Genomic DNA, 27,708 nt, shown 5'->3' on the forward strand with positions numbered 1-27,708 from the left:
TACTTGAATCGCCACCACTGGTTTGTTACATGACACAGAGACCTGGTAGAAAGTAACTTTCCTCACATCCTCTCTTCATAAAAAGGGGAAAATGAAAAGCAATGCATATAAAAAACAACAACTGACTCTTTAATATTGATGAAGAGCTTAGCAGTACTGCCATGGTACATGTGCTTAGAAACACAAAGTTTGATTTTATTCTGCATCACTACAGGAGACCCTGACTGGTCTGCAAAGGGACAGCAAGTGCAAAAGCCTGAGGAATCTAAGGTTTAATTGTAAGTTGAGGTCATTCCCAAGTTAGGACAGCCAGGAGCACAGTCAAACAGGATCCTTGATTCCATTCAAAAGAGTCACGATGGGGAGGGCCCTGAGCATCATGAGGGATCTCATACCCAGGGAAAACTGGAGCTTGCCATAGCTTCTGGGCAGTACAGGAAAGTGTTACTCAGACAGGTGGTTAGAAGCACAAACCACCACCTGCTCCTGGATCTCCTCTCACTGTTTTCCCCAGCTGACTCTGGCCCTAACTGCTTTCAGCTGGCCAAGGCAGCTGCCCCGCACTGCTGCGAGGGAGATGGCTGCAGGCTGCTCGCAGGCAGAGGGGGGAGCAGCAGCTGCACACCCCTTCCCTGCCACCTCCTGCACGCAGTTCTCTCCTCTGCTGGTCCCTGAGAGGGGGACCAGCCTGGGGCTTCTATTCAAATTCCCCAGCTTAGTCAAAAACCCCTTGGCTGCAGAACACTCAGCCATGGGACCTATGCTATGGGTATGTTCAGCAGACTCCAGTCCCCAGAGCTGCCAATTTGGCACTAACACATAATTTGTACTAAATAACCTTTCAAGAATTCAAACACAAATAACGTAATAATAGCAATTAGAACCTTTACTGAGCATAGCTGTATCAGACATGCAGTCCAGTCATTTCACAGAAGGCAGAAAGCACTTGACAAAGGAATCTGCACCTTCACAGGCACTAGAGGTGTGCAGGTATATGTAATAATTGCATTCCTTGTGTATTAATGTTTGCATATAAGAAATGCATGCTGAGCTAGCATAACACCTCCTTCCTCAAATAATAACTAAGTTTCATACTGTGCCCGAAGTGCTCTTTATATAGTACACAGAAATGGGTTATGTAAAGATTAGAGCTGTGAGAGCTGTTCACAACATAACTAAAAATTTAGCAACCAAATCCGATTCTAAACTAGGTTTACCCAACACAAAAGTCAGGACAGTTTTACAGAAAGGTCTGTGAATTTTTGATGGGTTTGACACTGAAATCATACCAATCTTATACCAATGAAGAGAAAGAATAATAGAAGGAGAATAATAAAAGGATAAAATGACATTGAAAGAGGCTGGAAAAGAAAAAGGAAAAAAAAAAACCAGGAGCAGTAAGGTTTCTTCCCTTCTTCCTGTGCTACTGCCCCTCTTTCCCATGGTGAAAAGGGAAAAAAACAGCCCCCAGCTTTCAGTGAGTGAATCTTGTTATACTGGAGCCACGATGCAATGTGTGGAGTTCAGGATGTTCAAATGCTTTTGTATGTACATACAGTGTTACTAGGAGATGACTAGATTTGGTACCAGGATAATATTCCACCATTATGTGGTGTTTTCCCATCTGATGTTGCCTTTTCCCCAGTTTAAAAAAAAAGAGAAACTAATAAAAAAGAAAATTAAAAAAGATACAATAATTGTTACTGCACACTCTAATGAATTATTGTGTTCAAGGTTCCTACAAAAAAAGTAATATTATACTCGGCTTATGTTTTAATTGATTTATTAATATTTTATCACAGGAATGTAATTTAAGCTCCTCATGATTTAGATCTCATAAACCTTTAGCATTTTGCAAATTCAAATTCCAATTTAAAGCCAGGGCGAGCAATTAACTTTTCTATCATCTTGTCAGGGGAGAAGGTTCGTGTTTAATTTGAGACAAAGTGACAGAAATATATATACACTGTATGCATTACCCCAATTTAATTTATGAGTCAGCACCATCCACCTTCCAAATGTAGATTTAATGGAAGGGGAGGAGGGAGTGGGGGGAAGACCCCCCGCTACTGTGGCACTTGCTGCGATATCTGCCCCAAACTCACTATTGAAATAATGTCCCTGGTTTATTGAGATGCAGGGCTAGATTGATTACAGCTCTATTTTCAACCCTTTTGTTTTAATTTCCATTCACTCATCACTTTCTCATACAAAATATGCCCTCTCAAATGTCAACTAGCGTTTCCAAGCCGGCAATGGGCAGCTGAAGCCACGACAGGTACTCCCACTGCCTGTCCCAATTTCTCTGCTTTCTGCCCCCATAAGTCCCCCTAAAAGGCAGACAGCAGACAAAGAAGGCTCCCGTACGATTGACACGGGTGAATACCTGTGGGGACAAATCCTGTAGTCCTCACTGATGCAGCCGTCACGCCAAAGTCTGCGTGGTTGTCGTTTGATGAAGGAGAAAACAGAAAAAAGATGGTGCTACTGAACTATTTTGGTTATTATTACCCACTCAGAAGGACATTCTAACCTCTTTCTGTGTAATGAAGGAAACCTGCAGTCTAAATTTGCATGGGCAAAAATTTGCATGAACAAAATAAACAGTTGGTTAGCATTTGCATGTGCTGTTTTAATAAAGTAAGGGAAGGGCTATTTTATGGCTACCTGCCAGAGATTTTTCAGATCTGCTGTCCCCACAACACAGCTAAGCATTGCACAGGAGTTAGCTCATGAGCTGAAAAGAAGGTGACTGAGAAGATGGCCCATATATTACCTATTGGTCTTTACTGTGTCCCTAAATACTTACATAAAGCAAGTATACTTTAGCTTTCCAGGGGAGGAGAGGCTTTATTAACATGTTAAAACATTACCATTATTGTCAGCAAGTCTGCCAGTCCTATCATATCCGAGGGGATTGTTTCAGAAAGGAACTAGGGGCTCAGCTCCAACACTTCTATACACAACCAAGCTGAATCTCAAAAATCCCAAAATCTCAACGCTGCAAACTCAAGCCCAGACAGTCCAAGATACTGGAATTATCAGGTCTTGTCCCCATTTACAGAGCTGTTATACACACACTGCATATGCAAATCCAGCTCTACATCCAAACCTACCTAAGTAAAATTTTAAGTTTCAGTGTTCAACAAGCATGTCATATAGAGCCAAGACAGAAAAACTCTTCCTCATTGTGAATTGAAAATTTTGGCCTTCATCTTCAAAACACTTGGAAACTGAAAATTCTTTGAAATAAGCACAAAAAATCTTCATCAGTTTAAATTAAATGAAATATTTTCTTTCGTTAATTTCAAGCCATTCCTCTAGAATTCTTAGGCATCTTTAGTACTATTTTATTTCCTTAGTAATAGAAAAACAATGCTATTGTATAGAAAAACATGGATTCCTTTAAACAACAACAACAAAAAAATAACATATCTGTATATATGCACACAGACTAAATGTTTATCCAATGTTTTCCTCCAAAACTTCTTGTGCAGTCTTATATCAGCTTATGGTCAAAATTTGCATAGCAGAAAACAGACTTGAGGTACAGTCATAATACAAAATCCAAGATGTAGAAGATCTGATATTCAGCCATATTTCACTTCCAATACACTTCCAATTGGACTTAAAGCCATACTTGAAAATCTTGTTTCATGGCTGATTCATTTATGAAGCTTCACTCTAATTCAAAGCCTTATCACTCTCTAAACTAAGGTAAAAAAGCTCTGCTGTCATGCATATTTTTAGGCAAATTATAACAGTGTCTTGCAATTTCTTATATTTTGTGGTGTCTGCATTGCTGATAGACACCTGCCCACACTGGTATCACTGCTGAGGTGTCCTAATACTTGTCTGAAAAATACTATAAACTGCACATCACAGGCATTTTGGAGTGCATAAGAAAACCCAAAACTTAATTACACTGGAGTAATGGCGTGATCTTACATGAAATTTGAGCTACTGTTATTAAAAATAGGGAGATTGCATTTACTTAACATTTCTTACAGTAAATCAGTCAATTTTAAACTTTCAAGGTTGTATAATCAGACAAAACAATACTGGATGGGGGGCAGGCAGAAAAGGCTGTGAAATTTACTAGTGCAAACATTTCACATATCAAGCAGCAAAAAATTGTTTATTCTGCTAAAACAGAATATTCCTTTAATTACTATTGTATATGAACTAGTACAGGTAGTCAGACTGCACGGCATAAAGACTCGACTAAAATAATTTGCAGAAAAGATTGGTTGCCTTACTGCACCCCCAATATATCCCAACAAATTCTGCATTTAAACCAGCCTTTAAATTCTTAGATCTCTTCTTCATGCTGCATAGCCATTACACCTACTCAACATACTGGGAACATTGCCCCCTTTTCCATGCATTATCCACTTCTAGAGGGGGAAGAATTTTGATTTCATCACTTTTCTTTTGTTATCTAAGATTTACCTGCTTAAGCCTACGAAGTTTATCTGGGAAAAAAAAAAAAAAAGTGAGGAACCCTTCCACTTCCAAAACCACTGCCAGGCAAAAAAACCAGATTTTGCTTAAACTTACAACATGAACCCATGACACTGAGCAACACCAAGATTTTAGATACTGAACTCAAAAGATGCTCCTTGGAATGAGTCACATCCAGAGACACTGACTTCCCTACAGGTACCTCTGCACTTGCCAGGTCTCCATTTAGAGGGAGTGGTAAGAGTGGGTGTGGAGGGGGGAGGAATTAAATAACTTACCCAACAATCTTTTCCTTACCCTCAGAGTAGCAGAAGAGCTATATTACGTCATCCCTCTGCTTGGAGAAAAGTAAAACTATCCCTCTTCATTTCTCTTCCTGTGCCCTCCAATCCTACCCAGCCTCTTCAGTTTCTGAGACTTTGATAAGGGAATATGTGTACAAAGCAAAATCTTTGCCAAGTAAAGGCTTGCCAAGTGTGCTTATGTCCTAGAAAACCAGAAGTCAAAAATCTTTTCCAAGGGAAGAGTCTTAAATCTGGTTATGACATGAACCTGTCTTGGGGTCACATCAGCCGGACTCTGAAGACAAGGATGTTGAATCTTACTTCTGAACATCACAATGTGCATACTTAGATTAGGAAAAAAGTTTAATTTTATATGTTTTAACATCAAAGACATCTCCCAAGGGCTCAAACAGGAGTGCCAAATCTTATAGTTTGTGTTGTCAGAGTTTTTTATGCAGGAAAGTTTGCTTTTCATGCATTATTTCAGACCTTTGCAAACAACTTTGACTTGGGAAAGAAATCCTATCTTCCCCAGTTTTTGAGAATTAATGATACATAAGGTAGCATAAGAAAATTTTTTTCAAATTAAACTGACTTACACCTGATTTTAGCTACGGCTCCTCCTTCCAGCTAACAACTTGCAGTCACTCCAGTTGGACAAAAGCATCACAGCTTGTAACATGCAAGGTAAAATTGTCTACTTAGGAGTGCATTGCTGTAGTAGTACCCTACCTAGGACCAAGTTCCCCTGAGTTATACTCATCTGAAAAGGGGAGGGGAATCTTTAGGGTGGGCATAAATGGAGGAACAAATAATCTCCTTCCAGTCTTCTTGAAATTTGGCATGCAAAAAACAATATTGCTACCTAATCTTGCAAATCACTATGGTTTTGAACAAACACACTCCCCCTCCCATCAAATTATGAAAAAAAAAACAAAAAAACAAAAAAAGACAACTCAGAGTGACACCTTAAGAGATTAAAAACAGAACCAGCAGAATAACCCGAGAGGCAGGGGTACTCTGTGAAAGGGCACTCTTCAAAAAGTAGCTTCTAAAGCACACCTACACAATTCATACACTACTTTACTTAACGTTCCTTTTCATGTTTGCCCAGGTTCATGTCAAGGGTACAGCAACCCAAGGTGTTTTCACAGCAAACTTTCATGTCCGCTGCAATTTTCCCTTTCAAATTCAATACAGCAAAATGAAATGAAGCAAAATGAAACAATCTTTATATACCAGTTCAGCAAGCATTCCCTAGCTCTCATTGTGCTGCATCTCTCATCAGCTCTCATTTACTCAGACACGACAGAAAAGATTTGCAGATCCTATTACATTTTCCCACCCTATTTCCCATCCTGTGTGTAATTTTTTTCCTCAAATAATACTGATTGTATCAACTGGAAAAAAAAAAAAGAGAGAGAAAGAAACAGGCACTCTTTGTGTTCTCGTTGTAGCAATAAAATATGAAAAGAAGAATTCACAAGAAAACAGCTGAATTCCCAGTGCTTACAAAACGGACCTGGATACAGACACATTCTACTTAGAGCAGCATCTCCCACTAAACTGCCAAAGTGCCAGGAAGAGTTGTGTGCACTTTTGTCAGTGAATAATGTAGAACATAGTGCATTTCCTACCAACTGAAAGTCAGAATCCTGGAAATTGCAATTTTATGGGGAGAGTAAAAAAAAAAAAAAAAAAAAAAAAGAAAGAAAAAAAGAAAAAAAGGGAAAAAAAGTATTTTGCATACCAGAGCAGGGTAAGTTGTTAGTACTGGTATTGACTTTATTTTTGTCTTTCAAGGAAATCAAACAGAATGTTTTAAAAGATAGAAAAAAGAGTTAAAACAAGTAAGTGAATTGGTAAGAGAAATCAAAAATACTAGCTTGCTTTGTAACCCACCTAAAGAAGTCTGATTTTACAAGCAACTCAATTCAAGCACAGTTTTTGCTTTAAGCACATCCATACTCTCACAGTAATCTTGAGAATAAAAGCAGCCTTTAGTTTACTGCTATGTTCTGCCTCATATAATAAACATTTTCTCATGTTTGCAGAAAGTGAGGCAACTGATCCTGAAGAAAATAATCTCTAAAGAACCTCTCTCCAACCTCAGACCAGGTCCATCAGGTATACTATGAGAAGACTGTTTCCCACCAAAACCAGCATGCAATTACATAATTAAAAACTGGAAAAGCACAGGGAAGCTGAACTAAGGTTGATCTGTCAATTTTAATTCTGGTATTCACAGGTTTCACTTTTAAATATATGAAATATTATTTCACTTTTTTTGCCCCCATGTATTTAATTCCCTGGATTTTCAAATAGCCAGATGGAAAAGACAATCTGCTACACACCAACATATCAGTGCTTTGTGGCTATCAACAGTACAGCAACCTGCAGGCCCACCAGACAGATCTCTGCCCCTTGAGTTCATTAAAAAGCTGATAATAGTAGTAGGTCCTCCTTCTTTTCAAGGAAAAGCTACTGTCAGGCTGGTGAAACACACAAGTATCAAGTAGAACAAAAATAATATGTCCTTGCCATAAAGGTCATTCAGCTGATTTCATTCCAAACCATAAAGGCACAAGAACTCTTAAAAGATGTTATCAGAATATTTTAGCATGGGTAACCCAAATGTTTTCCTCTAGCATCACATTTGTACACAGCCCACCTGTAGCAGAAACACCTCTCTCAAAAATTATGTTTAAAGTTACTATAACTAAAAATGGTTACAACTCAATAAAACTTAAACTCAAATGAGACTGGTTTCTGCAATGGTAACTGCAAGGCAATGAAACCTATGTCTAATAAATGTAGATAATGGGCATGAGACGGAGCAGAAAGGAAAGTGTTAGTCAGGCTTTAAACAATCTGGAACATCAGAAACATGTAATTTTAACTTACATAAACACAACAAAAGCATGGGTTCAAGGAAAATTCCACCTAATACAAGAAATGGTGACTGATTAAGATGCTGATAGGAACGGTAAGTGAAAAACAGAAGATTTTGTTCAAAGACATAGGAGAGAACTGTGAAACAGGAACAGAGGAGCAGGAGGGGTCTCTGCCACCAGGAATTTTTTCATCTGTAACAACTTCAGTCCCTTCCTCCTGAGAGAAAACATACATCGTCACTGAACAAACTGAGAGCATGACAATGATATTTCCTAATTAGATGAAAAGTTAAAGTAACCTTATTCCTCCCAGACAGATCCTACATGGCTTTCCTCATGCACCTACCTGCATTAATCTGAGCACAGAAGGTCCCGGTTTACTAAAGTTCCTGCCACCAGGAACTCTTCACAGCCTCTCTTTCACTGGGAGCACAAAGACAAATTGACTACTTTGGAAGGAGGAAAAAAAACCCCACCCCACCCACTATTCACCTGGTAGTGTTCATAGGAGGCACTAACCTGACCATACTCCCAAAACAGCACTGCTCCTATAAATGTATACATTACAAACATACAGGTCTGGAATTTACAGTCAACAAACAGCAATACTAACAACCACCAGGGAATGTATAAACACTCGTAGAAGCAAAAATACTCAGACTGGCTGCACCACACACAGTGTTTATTTATCTCCCTTGAAGAAGATCAATGGGAGAAGACATTTGAAACAACTTTTTAAACAATATGTCACTTTGTGTTAGTTTATGTCAGTGGGGTTTCTTCCAAGTACTTGTGTCACAGTAAGATATGGACATGTTTAGATAGTTTTCTTGTTCCTTTACTCCAGTCATGGCAGCTGGGCACAAGAGAACAGAGAGGAGAAGGGCTGCTAGTCTGATCGAGTTACTGATTTAACATTTAGAGTCTTTGCAGCTCAAGAGAAAATTGCTGTGTATTTGTAACCTGAATGCAGGTCAGTAAATTTAAAAGGTCAAGCTGAACGTTTAAAATCTTTTTGTTATTAATTCCCCACCAGCTCCCACTTGTGTGAATGCCAGTGAGCAGACTCAACTCCTACAGGGCTGCGTAGCAGTTAGCCTGCACCTCTGAAGACCAGGTCCTCAAGAAAATGCAGGAGCAGTTTTGAAGCAATGACTTCCTGCCATACAAGCAAATGCTGTCTCCATTCACTCAAGACACACTTAAAGCACAAGAGGTACAGTTTCTTTACTGGGGTTTCCTCATTTGTTGCTAACCCATTAGTTTAATGTCAGTGCAACCGGGTTTTCTCCATCCACTTATTTCACTCTTTAGGAATACATAAACTGTTTGGGTGCCATCTTGCACTAATTTACACAATATCACAAGATTTGTTGATGCTTCTTAATAACACAAATAACTCCCCATAGTACAGAGCACTTCTATAACTCCTTTAGTCCAGAAACATCAAAGCACTTTGCAAACAATATGTTTGCCTCATAAACTGCCTCCTCTGCATTAGGTCCATGTCATTAACCATACTTCACCACCATCAAGAAAAACTAAAACAGAGCAAGGTAATGCAATTTAGCAGGGTTAGTTACAAAAAAAGCAGTAGGAATGGGAGCCAAATGTGAGGTTTTGCCTTTCTAGCTCCCCAGTTCATCAGCCATCCAAGATGGTGAAATTCAACAGAAGTTATGATTATGTCTCAGGTAGATTTATATTTCTAAGATGTAAATACTACAGCGTGAGGCTTTTGGCCTTTCAATGGTCTTCTGCCTCTACAACAGCTTTCAAATACTACGGTGAAACACACATAGTAACAAGAAAACTTTTGAGTTTTCTTTCAACAGGATTTGACTTGCATTTGAAAAGATGTGGATGATAACAAAGAACATACCTAAAGCATCACAATAAATTTCAAACTGATTCCCTTCTGATACAAGAAGCCCAGCCTCCAAAAAACAGAGAAATTATCAAGAACGTGTGTGACTGACACTTTCTGTTGCTACAGCAATATAAGTAAGCATCTGCTTCCTGCAGGGCTGTTTAATGCCAAGGGATCGCATGAAAAAGTCAGTTTTCCCCTCTCTTGGTAGATCACACACACTCTCCTATTGTGCCTCATCAAAATGGTGATGAGGGAGGAGTGGAGTGCATTAAAAGAACAAACAGGCACTGGAATCACTGACAATAAATGAAAAAAAACCAATAAATAACACACACCCCCACACACACACCAAAATAGTAAACCTATGTAAATAGTCTGGCTCTGGAATGGACTACTTCAAGTCAAAATCAGATCTGAGGCAAACAGAGCAACTTCTTCTGGTGCAGCACTTGGAGACAGCCAATGAGCTGATCCATCATCAGTGTATTAGAAGCTGCACATCAGCTTCAGAGGATTCCTGTCAGACAGGAAAGCATTCAGATCTCAGGACCCTGATATCTGGTGTATCCCCCTCTCACTTAAGGTTACTTGCATCACATGCTCCCCTCCTCCACATCTAAGGCTCTAGACTTGACACCAGACCATTGGTTTGTCTAGATTTCTAACACCAGAATGAATTTACAAGAGTAGATGAGTATTTACCACCACATATCTGGTAGTAAACTTGTTTCAAGGATCAGTGTCTTGTGGAGTAGTCACATAGCCAAGAAGGCAATACTATTCATTTTCAGGCTCTGGTTTAAGCCATATATTACTGATGCTTTGCTTTACTTTCTACCTTAAATATACTTGAAAATTTGTCAGGAATCCCCATAAGTAAGTACCCTCAATGATTAATTTTTCCAAGAAAATTTCTCTTGCAACGTTGGTGCAGTAACCTTCTAGTACTGATGGCCTTATAGAGAAGTAGTCTTCTGTTTTAATGACTTTAAAAATCTCTTAAGATGCTTTACCCAACATTTTTATGAGCAAGTAGCTTTCTGCTCTGGGAATGTCATCTCCATTACTAACTGAAAAAAGCGATGCTTATGTATCCCACACCAATACTGAAACGTAATCAAATAAGGAATACCAGTTAGATATTAGACACAGAGCATAGTAAGAGAGACAGAGTGAATCTTCAATAATTGTCAGGAGAACATAGCTTACTGAAAACAGATCTTGTTTCACAGGAAGACAAAATTCTCGTTTCTAATTTAGCGCTAAAGAGGAAGAAGAAACACAGCCTAACATATGTTCCACTGATAAGGCACCCTAAATTCCTACAGCTTTTAAAGGCATTACACTGAAAGAAATATATTTTGTATGCTCATCCAGTATCCTTAACCATAAAAACATAAGAACAACCATCATCCAGGTTACATTATCAGTATCCTACTTACCAGTGCTTAAAAGGTGACTGCTACATTGACCAAACTCCCTTAATTTGTGATTTTTCTAGCTATGCACCTCAACCTATTAAGTGGTTGCACCTTGTACCCTACACATTAAAAGACTACTCTGCAATACATTTTCCCAAATCAGTGCACTCAAACCTTTACAGAAATTATCCAACAGCATGAGTTGACTTGGAAAAAAAGTCTGCCTTGCTGTGAAAGAAGAATTACCCCACCAGAGCTATCCCCCTCACAGCTTTCTTGGTTTTTTTTTTTTTATTATTTACTTTTTAATGGAAGCAAAAACCCCTATCATCTCACCTACTCCTCTTTTAATAAGGAATGACTGCCGTGACTACCCCCATCTAGAACCACCATTCACTGCCAGCACCTCTGCTCTCCTCGTGTGCTTAGAGAATAACTGATTAGCACTTTGCATAATTAACCTGATTAGCACTGTGCATAATCAAACTGATTAGCACTTTGCATAATTAAAAAGAAATAATAATAATAACAATAATAAGCAGTAGGTAATAGCAAAAGCTCCTAGTCCCAATGCCTGTTCGTTAGCTTTAGGATTAGTTTAGTGTGGCATATTTTATTTCTTAACACTATTTCTTTAAAGATGCACAAGCCCCTGAGAAATACAAATTCTGATCTACTACCAAGATCAATAGTAAAAAAATTATTTGTTCCACTATTACAACTTAGGATTTCTTGTGCCTCCCACTGCTGCAGTAGAAGACACTTAACAAGACGGAGGCCTGATCAGATGGACCAGCAGTCTGATTCCCACCTCAGTCTACAGTATTGCTTTTGGATTCATTATCACAGGATACAGAAGTCTCACATCTTTGAATGCATATATATGCTTGCAATGTACTTCAGGGGTAGGAAAGCTGTAGTATAACAACTGTTATTGTTGAGATGAATAGGGTAGTAAGATGCATATCCTCAAAAGTATGTAGGCACTGAATTCTCTCCTGCCCTGAACAATTACTCCAGATCACAGGAAGTATGGGAAGGAATATGGAATTAATCAGATCCTTGCCCCTAAGCCTGCATCGTTCTTCACCCATTTGAACATCACTTGCCTGTGTGTATTTTCTGCAACCTGTTCAAGAATGTGAGGGACAGAAGGTACTTTATTTGCTAGCCTGTCCCATTTCCAGTGTAAATCTCCTAATTAGTGTTTCAGGATTAACAAACACCTCCCAAAACCTGAAGAATTTGCATAGCTACACCTAGCTAGAATGAAAACTATGTGTAAACATCCATGTGAAATGCCTGCATCACTAGTAACTGCTATGTTCTCCTGGACATTCAATGCCAGAAAGCCCAGAAGACTTCTGCCTCAAGTGAATCAGCAAACCACTAACATTTTCTGTTCACTAATATGGCCTCATCCCTCCTAGTCATCACTATGCTCCATCTTTCCCCTCACTTCAACCTCATCTCTCCCTAGAATGCTTATATTATAGCTCAGATTATTCTTGCATTCCTCACAATCTTCACCTTACATATTCTATTATGCCTTCAGAAGTACCTGAAATACTAACTGCCACCCCTCCACCACCTCCTTCAATGATCCTGCCTACATTTCCCACTGGGTAGCAGACACATGTTATGGCTTCTTTTCTGAATGCTCAGTCAGTTGTTGGGACACTGGGCAACTGGGAGGGTCAGCTTGTTCTGAGTGATAAGTCTGACTGCCTTTTAGCTGACCAGAAAGGAACTGCAGTGTCTAGGCTGCATGGACCTGTCCTAGAACCATAGCAAAAGTATTCCCACTCTGCTAGTTTCCCTTATGTATTCTCTCTCATAAAATGAGGCAATGAGAAACTGAGGAGAAAAAGGGCAATAAAAGATAATTTTACCATAATTAGCTGGAAATTAATTACCCATGCACAGAGGTCGCTCCATCACCCCAAGCTAAAGAACCCACATGAACAACAAAGGGTGCAGAACTAGTCGCTCATTTCACAAGTTGTTTAGTTTCACAAGAAAAGTGTTGCTGTAGAGATTTTTCAAGTCCAAATGTTCCTGGTGAAGGTAGTTCCAGTAATTCTGGGAAGGAAGCCAATCCTTTGGCTTTATATGTAAATATTTAAACAACATTATTTTTATATACATATATTTTATACACATATACATATATGTCTTTAGACTTCCAGACTTGCAAAACTGCAACAGAAAAAATATGCAAGTCGACCCACAGCTATCGTCTCATCTGCCTGAACCACGTTAACTGACCATCAGAAACAAAATACTGCAATGACTTCAAAATAACTGAGCCATGCCATCTATGTATACTAGTCCACCCAAACAGAAGTGCTGAAAGAACAGGACTACAAATGCTAAGGTAGAGAGATAAAAGTCTAAAAATTTTTTCTCCTTGGAAGTGGCAAGAAAATAAGATTTATCTATTTTAAATCTTCCAGAGCCTAGATGGATACAAGTGCTCCATCCACTGGAGATGTGGAATCTCTAGCTCTGGATGACACAAAGCTTCACATTCCTAACATCTTAATGCTGTGACACCTGACAGTAAATCTGTGACTTCATGTTTAGAAAGGTCACTGCTGCTTCAGACTTAAATCAGGTCCATACCTCAAAAGGGATAACTTGGCAGAAAATACAAGTGAAAGAATGGAGAAATATCTAGATTTGGTGGATAAATAAAATGGGGGGGGGAAGCTTTAAAATTGTTGAGGGGAGGTTCGATAAAATGGAGGAAGATGATTTAGTGAGTAAAAGGTATCCAGTCAGAGCATATAATAAATAAATCTACCCATGAAAATAAAATTTACCATATGGACTCCACCTCTATCTACTCAGTAAGCAAAAAACATATCCTAGTGCAAGGTACATGTATGTGAATTCAGAGTTATATGATTTAAAGAAACAAAATACTTATGAATACAATATTTATATGTCTGTATGTATGGCAGCACCAGTGTGAGTTTTAAGAAAAGAACACAGAAGTGTATAGACATAAAAACCACACAGAAAACAGGACCAAGAGTAGGGCAAGTCTTTTAGAAAATATCTTAATGGCTTTATAAAAAGCCTTCACCCAAAGTTTGAGGGGCTTTTGCAATCTTACATTTTTCTATTGCAAAATACACCTGCTTTCTTCTCTTTTTTTCCCCTAAACTAAATATTTCTTCCATCTAATGACTCTCTTTATTAGACAGCATCTAATTTGCATACATTTACATACAATTTAACTGCTAGCTTGTGAGAACAAAGAAATGGCTCTGTATTGCACTGAAGGACAATACTCAGAAAAGGAAGGTATAAAAACCAGCTAGCTCGGTGGCTGTATATTCTCTTTGTTTCAGAAATACTAGGAGTTTTAAACACACTACTTAAAGGGTGAAAAAGATTATTTCATCAAACAATGAAAAAAGATACAGTGCAGCTTCCTTTTAACGCATTCTCTCTCTGGCCTGGTTAATGGGATTTAAGGGTCCAATATTTCTTTGCTTTCTTCTGTTTCCTTTATTAGAACTGATGGATTTAATTCTGTCACATATTTTACTTCCTATTTTATTCCTATAACAATCTATGCTGAAGTTCAGCTCCTATGCTAATTCAATGCTATCTTCCTTTCCTTGCAGTCAGCCTGGAATACAACTGAACGATCTCTGATGGGCATGAAGTACTCTGCCCTCAATGCCCAGTGCTAATGGATTTTAGAGAGAGTCTGCCAGAATTTTACCTTGTGGCAACAAGTCTAGAAATAATGAAAACTTACCATGTAGCTGACTGGGAATCAACAGGAAGGGAAGCAGGGCTGAGCTCTACTTGTGAGAACAGGGAGGGACTGTGGTCAGAGTAAATGCAGGATGTAAAGGATGCGTCAAGCCCTCTGGTTCCCTGAGGAGGGGGGGGGGGAAGAAAGAGGATAATTTTATCTTTAAGATCCTGCATGAAGCAAAAAACTTTAGTAACAATTGCCAGGAAATCCAACACAGGCCCTACTAAAAGCATGATACAATCAGCAAAGGGTTTTTCTCCAAAGGCTTTGCAATTGAAGCACCAATTGCTCAGGACATCTACAAATCTAATCCATGTATATTTGACATAAAAATCTTGAAGGAAAAAAAAAAGGAAGTATTTCAGGCTGAACACTGCAAATCCCCATATCCCCTCAAATGTGCAAAATCCAAGGATACAGACTAGTCTACCATTTGTCACTGCCTGCACAGCAGAGCCACTAGCTTCACTTCTGAACTCTCCTCTTCCACACATCAAACTCAATGACTTGTGTGCAGTGGGGCAGAGAAAGTAAAGTATCAACATTCAGTGGCGTCAGGATGGCTTGAAGAAAACCCAATCACTCTGGTAGCATGTTCTGAGCTCCTGTCCTACAAAAACGTATCAAACAAAAGCTTTTCTGGTGTAAGCAGACCTATTGCAATGGCACGGAATAGGAATACTCATGGTGAAAAGCATTAGGCCAAGTTAGTGTGCATACAAAGCAGGTGCAGAATCCAGGACCCAGCAGTCATCTTCTCTGTTCAGTTTGCCCCAGCCAGCCCTGTGGTATGCAGCACACTGGCTTTATGCAGTCAGCAGAAGGCCAAGTGTTAATTCAGTGGACATACTCACACCAGCATGAGTGGCACAGTAACACTGTGACTGACGATACAGGATCCATATCACAAGCTGTACAAACCAGAAACTTGGGCTGATACTGCCCTGATGTGACTCACCGGCACTCAAAACATGTTATTGGTTATTTTCAGATGAAAATTTTAAAGCGGCCCGAAATGTTAATGAAGTTTTAGCTCTTTTTCAAAGGGGAAAATTCCCTACTGCTTAGCAATATTTTTTTTTTTCCCTGCTTGATCTGCTTCTAATGACATATAGCAACGAAACCTCAGAAAAGAAATTAATCAAGCCTTCATATTATTTTGCCTTTTCAAGGGTGGAAAGGTTGAGGTGTGTGATCTTCAGGACTTCTGATGCGTACCAAAATGCATGTTTTAGAATACTGTGGAGGAAGGAAATTCCAAAGCTGCAGTTCCTCTGATTATCATATCCTATGCTCACAGATATATCTTGCTGAAACCACTAGGTTATTCTTTCCAGAACCTTATGAGCACAACTGCACTAAGATGTAAGCTGATTTTAATTGGAGGTTCCAAAATTACACCCCTCCCTCACCTCCTTTCTCTCCTTGTCACATATCCCCAAGCCCATCCTTGATCCAGGACTGGATAAATGTCTGATTCAGCGAGTTTTCAGCTGAATGAAAGTTTCTTTCCCATGTGTTTTCAGCCACATCAAGCCCCTGCTGCAGCTCAGTTTCCAAGGAGGAAACTTGGAGGTTATAGCTAAGGAGGCAGCAGAACTGTTCAAGTGAAGGAACAGCAACAGAGCAGCATCGACATTGATCAGTTTAAGCTGCTATGGGCCTACATCTTGTGATGTCCAGGGCTGCTTTGGTATGACACAGAAGGAAGGTTCTTATCACACAGCTGGAAGCCAAACCAATCACAGCTTTATAGGTAAAAAAAGCCCCCACCTCACATGCTAACCTAAAATAAACTGGTGGGCTATGCAGATCATACAGAACAGATGCAGTCTGCTTCTGATGAAAAATAGCTCGAGATAATGGTGCAGTGCTACAATCTGCACCAGGGGCATTTTCCAAGTGGCAGGTTGAATTAGCCTCAAGTGACATGCACTACAGTAACACTTCCCTGAGGCAATAAGGCAAGGTCCCACATTCAAAAGGAAAGAATTAAGCTTTCTTGCCAAAGGCAAATGATAAAGCATGTGGTTAAGAACCACTGTTACCAGAAGTTCCTGAACAATCTTTCAAGGACATCAGAAAATACATCTGGAAATAAAGAGCAGGAAATTTCTTTTACATCTCTAGAGCTACCATACTGTGCATGTCTTTTGCTACTTTCCAGAGCACAAGCATCAATTCTGTCCTAACTAGAAAGTAAGCTTTCCCACTATCAGTATTTCTGAAGTCACTCTGCCCAAACAGTTTCACAGGAGATTGTGGGATGTGTATCTGGATTTCAGCTGAATACACAAGACACTGCAGTTCAAGCCTCTTCCTTTAGCCTCTGTGCTCCAGGAGTAAAGAAAAATTGGAACATTTTAAACCCTACAAGAGAGATCCTCTGGTCTTGAGGAGTCATCCAACACCACTATCAACAATATCTTCAGGAGAAGGAGTTGCTAAGTAAAAGCTTCACTAGCCAGTTAGCACCCACAGGGGATCTACCATCTTTGGAAATTACAGTAACTGAGAAGACAAAAAGAATCAGTGCAGGCACCCGATCTTCATCCACTCTCATCACCTTAACAACCACCACCACCTGCCTTTTCAGTACTGCAGTTCGAATTTGTATTGCCAAGTTACAACCAAGCCTCAAGGGCAGGACGCCTGACCAGGTGTAAGAACTGGTGACTTTTTCTGTTCAACAATAACAAACAATGCTTTCACATGTACCATTGCATACCAGCATATGTGAGTCTGAAGCAGTGGCATCAACACAAGTACTTGTTTTCATTCCAGTCCTCTACACTCTCATGATGGCTGCAGGTATTCTATCGATCACAGGCAGCTGCACAGGTTGTTACACAAACTCACACATGTTCAAGTTATGTGACCCCTATACAATAGGCTTGGCTGGTTTCCCCAAAAGGAGACTCCCATTGTCCTTCAGCTGCCTTTAAGATACAGCAGTTACCAGTACAACCCACTAAAGCATTAGATTATTCTTGCTGTGGCTCCTCACTGAATACATGTCTCTATAAAATAACTGCTCACTGGAAAACACGCATACTTAAGTATCTACATGCTAACATACATATGTACAAACATGTAAAATATTCTGGCAAATATCTGTTTGATTGAATTAATTTTACTTTTTCTACAGTACAACAGATGCCCACATCAATTCTGACTGTCTTTAAAATAGACAGGAATCTAACAACTATAAATTATGCCAGTATTTGAATACTTTCTATTCAAGTGCTCTTGATCACCTTGAAAGTGTATTACCACAACACGAGCCTCAAATTTTATCTCTTTAACAATTCTTCTTGGAGCTTAAAGTAGGTTAAGCAATTTGTTCATCAGATTTTTCCTTTTCCTTTCTTTTGTTGTTATATACTCCATTGAAGCTGAGAGATGAAAATGTAAAAGTTGGTTTAAGCAGAAGAATAATTCAGTGGAAAGGAACTCCTATTGCACCTAATTAAATTCTGGCATTTACCAAGTTCCACTTTTTTTACATAGCAGTGGGATTATCCAAAGGGACAAGGGTGTGATTCTCTTTCCACTCAAATTGTGGTAAAGGATTCCAAGTTGAATGCATCAGCAGCACATTGAGACCAGCTTCAAGCACATTTGAAAATCCTCCCCTTCCCAAACTGCCCAGAAAGTGGGCATAAATAAATAAACTTCCAACACCTTGTGTCATGGAAGCAACATCCAGAAGCTGCAGTTTGTGTAGTTCTGTCAAGTTAAAGATCCTGAGAATTCCCTTTTAAATACAAACAATATTTCTGAAGTTAGCAAATCCTTCCAAACATTCGCTTTGATTTGTTAAGTTATATTTAATACAATTTGCTTCAGCAGCATTTTAAACCATGACAGCTAAAGCATGAGTGGGTCATTTTTATATACGGACGTGAAATCTCTGCAGTTGTGTACACAGTCTAGATTATGCATGCAGGTCCACACTCCCTGAGATAACAAAATTACCCGGCTTCCACTCCAAGCCAGTCAGAAACTGTACAGTCGCAGATAGCAAAGTCAAGCCTGAGCCAATCAGTCCTGCTAAGCAGCTGCTATCTCTGTTGCTTATTAGTTCACCAGTACAGTAGCCACGACCAAAGGCTTCAGATGGGCTTACAGTATGCACAGAACAAAACTGTCCCTGCTCTCAAAATACCACAGAAATGCAACCGTAAATGAATACTATCAAAGGGTGGAGGTAGGAGAGAAATCTATTTTAAATTTTCTCAAAACATTATTTTTTCAACACTGAAGAGGAAAATCCTTACTCTTGAATCCTGTATAATAACAGAACCATGCTGTTTGCTGGCAGAATGCTAAGTTTCATTTTCAGCAGAAAAAAATCCTATAATAATTTTTCCTGATTTAGATGAGGTTTAGGTCAACCTTACATACATACAAATGAATGTTTTGTTCAAATTGCAGGGTAATTTTAATTAGGACACCCTGTTAGACATCCTGTTGTTCTATTTAATGGACTTTCTCAATTATGAGAAGAAACACCTCCCCACCCGCCTGCAACTTGAAGTAAAAATTATGTTGAATAAATATACAAAGACAAAAATTATTATTCGGCATTAGACCTTTTTATTTCTGTTAATCTTTATTTGGCAACTGCTGTATCAAAAGGGCAGAGTTCAGAATCCCACACCTATTAAACACCTGTTTAAAAACCACTTGAAGCACTGGAACCAGCCAAATATGTCCCAATTAAACAGAAATGTTGGCACTGCTGTCCCGGGTAAGGAACACCCATTGCCATTTGCTCTCATTAGGTTAAACGGGTTTCTTGGGACATAACTGAATTCCTGATTATGTGCACTGCAAATGGATGGAGAACACCAGAACAATAAAATTTAATTCAGCGTAGCCTTCTGTCCAGTTGTCAAGCACGGAATTTTGGGAAAAGGGAAAAACTGAACCTTTGGAGAGTGGACAAGAGTTATGTGTACCACATGAGACAACTCATGCTTCTTTCAAGAAATTGCCTGGTTGATGTAACAGAAAGAACTGGGCTGAGATTTCTTCTTGAAAACACTCCAAGATTTAGAGTTGATTATATTTTTCTCAGTACCTCCTCCTCTGTACTTTGTATTAGTTTGATTCCCTTAAATAATTTTATTTGTTAGTTATAAGTACAAATCATTATCTTTTTATATTCACTTTAGTGTTAAATTGTTTACCAGTTTCTTCGTTTTGTACGTTTATGATTCAGTGCTGGAATCCAAAGTCCAGACAATAAAAGCTTTGTTCACAGATCAGACACAATACTGCAATATTTTCCAAATATTTTTATCAACTTATTTAAAGGTTCTTCTAGAGAGACCAACTGCATGGCAAACATAAGAGTCTTGTCTATCATTCATTTAACCTCTTGACCCCTGTCAAGGATGCGGACATGCTTGCCAATAAGAAACAAGTCAAGTGGTCTTTTTCCAAACACTCAACAATACATTGCAGGGTGGTGCCACTAGACAGAATCAGAGCAGAGTGGTAGTGATTAAAAAGTATGTTTGAGATGGTTCTAATATCCATGCTCAATCCTCTATAATCCCACTTCATTATCAATTTATTAACTTCCTTTGTTGTCCTTTCTGTCACCCTCCTGTGCTAGTCACTAATACATCTTGGTTTGGAAAGTGCTCTACTCCATGTGCACAAAAAGCTAGCACACTTCACACAAAATTGATCAGTTAACTGTATACATGTAAGAGATGTAAAGAGTCTCTAAACTGATACCTTCAAATTGAAAGCATAAAAAGGATGGTTCAGCACTATAAACACTACTTAATTCACAACTCAGAGTCAGGACGTTAGCAAACTGAAAAGAACAGTTATATATTTTTCTCTTCACTTACGCCAGATAGACTTCTTGAGAACATAAATCCTCTTGGTTTTCTACTACCTCTTGTACTTAGTGTAGAATTCACAATTATTTAATGCCTACATTTCTAAAGTAAACTTTAGTACATGAAAAAAAGCATTTTAGAAACAAAATATGTCAGCTAGCAGTTGCTGCTGACCTAAAACTATATTTATTTTCAAAACAACCAGAAGAGTGGCAGATGCTTTCTTGTTCTGGTTGGCTACAAATGGCACCAAGAAATGCTAACATAGACACCTGCATACTTCCTCTTTGCTTGTTTCCTACACACACACACTCAAGTATTTTTGCATACAAACAACACTTTCTGATTTGCTATTGCTATCTGTTTAGATATCCATGGGTACTATATTCATTGTGGTTTCAAGAACAGTTTCCCTTCCATAATCCTACTGATCTCAAGGATGCTTGGTACTCAAAATACATGTGAAAATGATAAAATATTCCATTTTTACTCTCCATTACTGAAATCACAGGTTTAAGTGTTGCTGCTTAAAGTGAAAATGCTTTAAAATCATATCCCTAAAAATCGAAAGCCACAAACCTTGGCCAATTTTAATTTAAGCCCTAGTAACCTCCCCTCTTACAATTGGTTGCTGACATTTTGTTCAGTAGATGATATCTGTAGCTGCAGCACTTCCAGACTACAAAGAGTTGCAAAAGCTATCACTACAAATGGATGTTTTTGTTGGTAGACATTTTGAGACTAACCAGAAAGGAAAAGGAAAGCAGGAGCCTGGGTGGAAAGAAAACAAAATAAGCCCACAAACAAACAAAACACTACAAATCACAACAGGACAAGACTAAAATCAAGCGGTGACATCACCTCACTGGATTAGTAAAAACAATTCTGTCTTGATTGGAATTTCACTTTTTTTTCCTTTGTAGTTCCATTAGACAACTATTAAAATGTTTAGCTGCATCACTTTCACAGATACTCTGATAAACTACCCTGTATTACTTGTATCTAAGTACATTTAATGCAACTTAGAGATAAAAACAGTAGTATTCTGTACAGTAAAATCAAAGAAAAAAAGGGGAGCATCTCCTTTGTACTGAAAAAAAAAAAAAAAGGCAAACCCAGTTAACTCTGAGTTTCAACTCGACATTTCCCTTCCACTGAATCAAAAGTTGAACCCTAGAGAAGTTGCCTTCAGTAACACCCTTCAACTGCCTGAGCTCAACAAAACACAAAGAGCTACGAATTAGCATATGAGCTGGAGAAGCAATGGAATATTCAGTGGTAGGGGAGACTTTTCCCACACCCCAAATACTTACAGACAAATCTTTTTATATGCTATATAAATGCAAGATATAGGTTTAAAGGAGAGAAAGAAAAACAGCTTCAGAATCACCTGGAACACTTCGTGGAACTGACTTTTAATTGCCTACAACAACAAGGAGGTAATTAAAGCCCCATACATCAGCTGAGGACAAGACCCTCTTGACCCTAGAAATATGTGGTAATAGCCAAAAAATGAAGAGAAAGAGAAAAAAAAAAATAAAGAGAGAGAGGAGAGAAGCCAGCCCAAATATTTAAAGCCAAAAGAAAAAAATAATCATAATTACTCTCATGTCAGTAAATACACTCACACTCACTCTCAGAACTCCACAGTGGAGTGTGTTTTTCAAGATGAAATCAAAAACTGTGGTCCATAAAATAAAAACTCAGGTAAGCAAAACAAAAGAGGAAGAAGTGAGGTGTGGGGCTATCACTAAAGATGAAGATAACTGGAATTAAGAATCCAGATGCATCCTTTGTCTCTGGAGCAGGGAGGGACAAAATAAAATGGAGGCACATAAACTTTATTCACAAAGTAAGGCAAAGTCAGTGGAAGGATATATTAGAAAAATTAATGTTGCAATATGCCATCTTGTAATATTACATTGAAAACCACACCACTGTGCGTTGTTACTGTATTTGGCCGAGTGCACTACCATGTTTAATTTCAACTTTGATTACAATAAATCACATGACACAGAGAGGCTACCAAGTGACTCATAGTCCATTCCAAAATCTTACCATATTAAAACTTTGACTGTAGTAGAAACACAGCAACCAAAATCTATGTACATTATACCAGAGGAAGGGAGCAGAAGTATTGAACAGAACATCCCAGGACTCCGTGGTCATTTGTTAGACATGAACAGTAACTTGCCACGCCAGCAGTTAGACTGTTAGAGCAGTAGATAAATTTGGTGCTGCCTGTATTAGATACAGCAAACCATGGGCTGCCCAATTTTCTAAGGAAGGCACAGACGCTCCGCACACCTGAGCACTATTAAGTCTTACTGCTTATGAAGAAGAGAGTCAGTATTGGCAGTGCACTGGCTTGAGGCAGGGGGAGGCAGTTGGAGGGGAAGCATAAACCTGTTTCTGCTCACTACCAACAACATTATTACAGGCACCAGTAATGAGGTGGCTAGGCTAGAAGGGGAAAAGGATATAGGAGCTGGAGTGCTTTATCAGCTCCAAGACCAATGCTGGTTTTGGCAGTATTTTCACTCTAGTGAGTTACAAACAACAAAAAAACCCAACCAAGCAGGTGCTAGCAATCTGAGAGACCACATGCCAGCTACAGCTGCTTCAAACTGATTCAATTACATCTGCCTGAATAGTCCCAAGACATTGAACCCACTAAAGGGAACCACAGGTCGAACAGAGACCCAGTACTTTGGGACCTTAATGCTCCATTAAGTTAAAGTAGAAGCCCTCCCAACTGAAATGGGAGGAGGATATTCAGATAGGGTCTGAAGCATATGATCACACTCAGCCTAGGCTAAGATGGAAGACAACATATGCATGACACTGGGATACACAGTAAAAGCCCCTTGGAAATAATGCCTCAAAATTTTCTTGAAGCAGTTCAACAGCACTGCCTTGTTTCCCAAAACACTGGGTGCAGTACATTTGCTTGAACATGCTCTTGGGATTGGGACTTCACTCCAAACCTTGTTTGTACAAAAAGGGGCCAAGCAGCTGGGAAATTCTGGAGTGTAGTGTGTCCTCATTAGCTTCCATCTGCCATCAGAACTCAGCTCATGGCAAGTTTGGCTAAGTCCTGGTGTTCTCAGGTCCAAATCTGGGTCAGTTTTAATTACACTATACAGAATTCAGTGTGCAGTTTTTAAATCCTTATTATACAGCGCAGAAGAACGGGCAGCTCTCCAACTAATCAATTTTTTAAAAGTACATATATAAAAATTTTAAACCAGGCTAGACAGACAGTGGGTGGAAGAGAAAAAAAATGTATAAGCGAGTACAGGGGTTAGTTAAGAGAACTGTTAGCAAAAGTGGGTCACCAGCAAGTTCTGCTTTAAAACTTCAAAGGAAGGGAAAAAAGGAAAAAACTCTTCATTTTTTAAGACACTGAAACTGATGTGCAAGACGTATACAATTCATACTGCTTTTAGAATCAGCATAGGTTACACACAATAATACTGCAGCCAGATTTGTCTGAAGGGAAAGATATATCGTCTTACAGCTATAGGACCCTACCATGCACTGACTGACCTACTCCCATACCTTTTAACTGTGTTATTGCCAGGGAAAGTCATTATTGCTTGGGAAAGTCATTTTCCCTAAGGGAAGAGCGTTTAGCCCATAAGTACAGAAAAGGTGTGGTGATTAGAAGTACAGTTCACTGGGATTCTTGAAGGTGATAGAGAACTGCAGAAAGTTAGTCTAAATCCTAAACAATTAACATGTTTTGGACTACTTCAAGTGCTATTTATTTCCTCTTTTTCTATGCCATCAAATAGCCATCAGCCAGGTCAGGACTTGAAAAGAGTTTTGCTTGCCAGGTTGCTGGCAAACAAAATGATAGGAGGCACAGAGAGCGGCATGTTTTTCACTGAACAGACACTTGGGATAGGACAGCACGCCAAATCTTATCTATGTAAATTGGGCTAAAATCTACTTGCAAAGTCAACAACCAGAATCTGCCCTGTTTAGAATCTTTGTCAGATGCAAGGGAGCAAGTGGAAGTCTTCAGTGACAGCTACCGACATAAAGGTAGCTCAGAAACGAAGAAGGATGATCAAGGAGTAGAGTAAATAGCAATGAAATGATAGATGCTTGTTAGACAAGCATAATATTCTGCCATCTCCTACACAAAAACTACACCTTCTTCTGCACTGTTTCCAAGTTTGCTTTAACCATTTCCATGAACATCACCTGTTAAAACAAGATTTCCCTTCATGCACCTTGTTAGTATTATCATAGCTTTCATTTCAGAACTATAACACAGCAGAAACACGACACAATCCTGTACTCTCCATTGTACTTCTTCACTTGGTGGCTAATCAATATATCTCCAGCTTCTAGATTAATCTACTACATTCTGACACAGGATGAAATACTCTACTCTTTTAGGATGAACAAAAGCTACAGGCCTAGAGTAACCAGTGAATTCTTTTTATTTGAAAGGAAGCTGTTTCTTTAAGGTAAGGCCCATCTCTCAGACATTACCCTTCATATAGGAAAATCCACACATTCAACATATTACACAACAATCCAAGCAGAAATTAAAAAGAAAACAAAAAACTTACTAGAAAACCATTGCAGTGTTAGGTACCACCAGCTTCTCTGTTACAGTACTAGTTCTCCAACAGAGGAGGGCTTTTTGCCCATACCACCTGACTGGTCTCAAGCTCTATCCCCACCTGGGTCCACTTGTATTAATTAGGACAATTAGCCTCACTGTCTCCAAATAATTGTCAATTTAGTTGAGCTTGGATAAAAAAAAAAAAAAAAAAAAAAGGCAAGCTGAAGCCACAAGCAGACTGGACAAGGTAATCTCCAATTATTGAGGAAGAAAATTACCGTGTGCAAATCTGTTTTCTGAGGGTCTAGCTTCTTAGCATAACTTTTTGCTATGAAATTTCAGTGCAGATCAGTAACAGAACTAAAGGGTGCAGAAGAACAATCACACAGCAAACACTAGTAAATTTAGCTCAGATATTATCATTGTAATAGAAAGATTACATTCTTGTAACAGAAATTTCAGTGCTCAGATGCTGACTATTCTCTCTTTTAAAGCATTGTTATTGCTGTTAGGCGTGTTTGATGGACTGTTTGGACACATGACCCACCAGTGACTAGGAAGAACAGCCAAGCTGCAAATTATACACAAAGAAGAGTGGAGTAACAATGCTATCTAGTGCTGCATGTCTGCTGAAACAAGGAAGCTCAGTGATGAGGGTGGCTACTTGAGAAGCCCAGGAAGAGAGAGCTCTGCAGATTGGAAGGAAAGTTCAGCTTCAAGTTAATTTTTTTGTTTTATGGCATCTACTGATGCAGCTTTATTAAATTATTTTATTTACCTCTTACTTTGGTGTCTCTTGCTTTTCCTCTTCCTCCATTTGACATGTCTTACAACAAACCAAGCCAAAAGGTAAAAGTCAAAGATGACTAGTGTTGTATCTAAGTGCTAAGGTGGATTTTTACTAGGTTTTGAGTAAATTTAAGGATCACAAATATGACAACAGGTGTCACTCGCTACTCCCTACAATGGAGGAACTATAGAGTAAAAGGAACACAATCCTCTGAAGTGTCTTTACATGTCACTGTGCAGACATGTGGAAGATGCAGTGTTAAAAACAAGTTTTCTTCCCCCACCAAAAAAACACCCCAAAATGAAAACAAACAAACAAAACCCACAAAACCACCAAAAACAAACAAACAAAAACCAAAAAACAAGATGAGAGACTAAAGGGTGAAAGGAGAGATTCTGTTCCTGCTGACAGCCCTAGAAATAGACTTTTATTCATTCTTTTCCTCCATCTAAAATGGTGTGTGGATGTGAGCCAAGTTAAAGGCACTATAACTCTTCAGGTTCTTCAGCTGCTAATGCAGCCACTTCAGAGCTGTCTCCTGTCACAGTAGACACTGACTTGTCAAAGGTGTATCTGCTAGTCCCCAATTCTGACCAGAGAGCCTATGGAAAAGGAGACTGACTGGTATTTCCTGACCATCTTGCATAACTAGGTTCCCAAAGAAGCATATCTTTTTTTTACAACTCCTTTCATGGGGAAACAGTGAAAGATGTGTCATGGCATATGAATGCAGATATAATCTATAGCAACAAACCAAGTATGCCATTCCGAGATGGGGGACATTTTGTTTTGCAGACTGTCAACACCAGGGGATGTTAAAAACATAGGAGTAATTTACAGAATTAATTAAAACATGGTGGTCCCAAGTTAGAGAAAGTCTTGTCAGATGTATCTCCACTAAAATTTCCTTCTACTGTATTCATCTTACTGTACCTACACATAGCTCACACAGTCCTCTTAGTGAGGTCTGTCCTTACCACAAAATCAGCTGAAATATCTGAGACAATAGCACGATTTATAAAAAGAATAAGTCTCCCAATTCTATTGTGCTTGGCTGTGAGAGTTTAAGTCATATCCTTAGCATCTGAATGCCATTTTTCTATTGCACTTTATTTGTGAGTGGGTGTTTTTTGGTGCTATACAGTTTACGTAAAATGAATCAGTACATAAGAAAATGCAACACCTATTATCATGTGTTTCATAAACATCCAGCCCCTGACTTGTGTGTGCCGTGCAGCAGAGTTGTTATTACCATCTAACAACAGGTTCCAAACTAACAGAGTAAGTCCCACCGATTTCATGGTTTTTTCTAAATTTTAAAAGCAGTGGATCCGTATTAAGAGGAATTTGCCAAATTACCTGCAGAGGAGGAAACCTGCAATTCTCTTACTGCAGTGATGAGATGGTATCAAGAACAGTGCTAACCAAGGCCAACCAAATGGATCACAAATACTTTCCTAAAGAATAACACCCTTGTATATTGTCCTTGAATAAAAACTGTGAGTCCACACTAAAGTGATATCAGTTTGCAAGTTTTATGATCCTTTCCGGTCTGCATGACAAAAGACAGCAAAAAAGCACACAGAATTATATACATATCTTGGTTTATTCCTTTCTATGATTTGATAGCCAAACTTAGATCAGGTGGTGAATTCAGAAGACCCTCTACAGCGAGAGTATAACCCAAGTTTGAGATAGAAAATGAAATTACAAAAGAAAAACACAGGAACAACCATGAAAAGAAATTTTACAACATAACTG

General features: G+C 38.9%; 1 protein-coding gene across 17 annotated transcripts in view; it reads right to left on the bottom strand.

Annotated features, from left to right (window-relative positions):
* Window positions 1–27,708, bottom strand: part of ZBTB20 (zinc finger and BTB domain containing 20) — a 476,987-nt gene that overhangs the window by 339,356 nt on the left and 109,923 nt on the right. For 7 of the 17 annotated variants that reach the window (XM_050333929.1, XM_050333926.1, XM_050333932.1 and 4 more), the window contains one exon: window positions 14,712–14,833. The exons of the other annotated variants lie outside the window; for them this stretch is intronic. The gene's annotated coding sequence lies outside the window, so the exon portion shown is untranslated. The remainder of the gene's footprint in view (window positions 1–14,711; window positions 14,834–27,708) is intronic. 17 annotated transcript variants of the gene reach the window in all.

The sequence above is a fragment of the Myiozetetes cayanensis genome, unplaced genomic scaffold (genome assembly GCF_022539395.1).
Source record: "Myiozetetes cayanensis isolate MyiCay16 unplaced genomic scaffold, myiCay2020 scf5-8, whole genome shotgun sequence".
NCBI classification, from domain to species: Eukaryota; Metazoa; Chordata; class Aves; order Passeriformes; family Tyrannidae; genus Myiozetetes; species Myiozetetes cayanensis.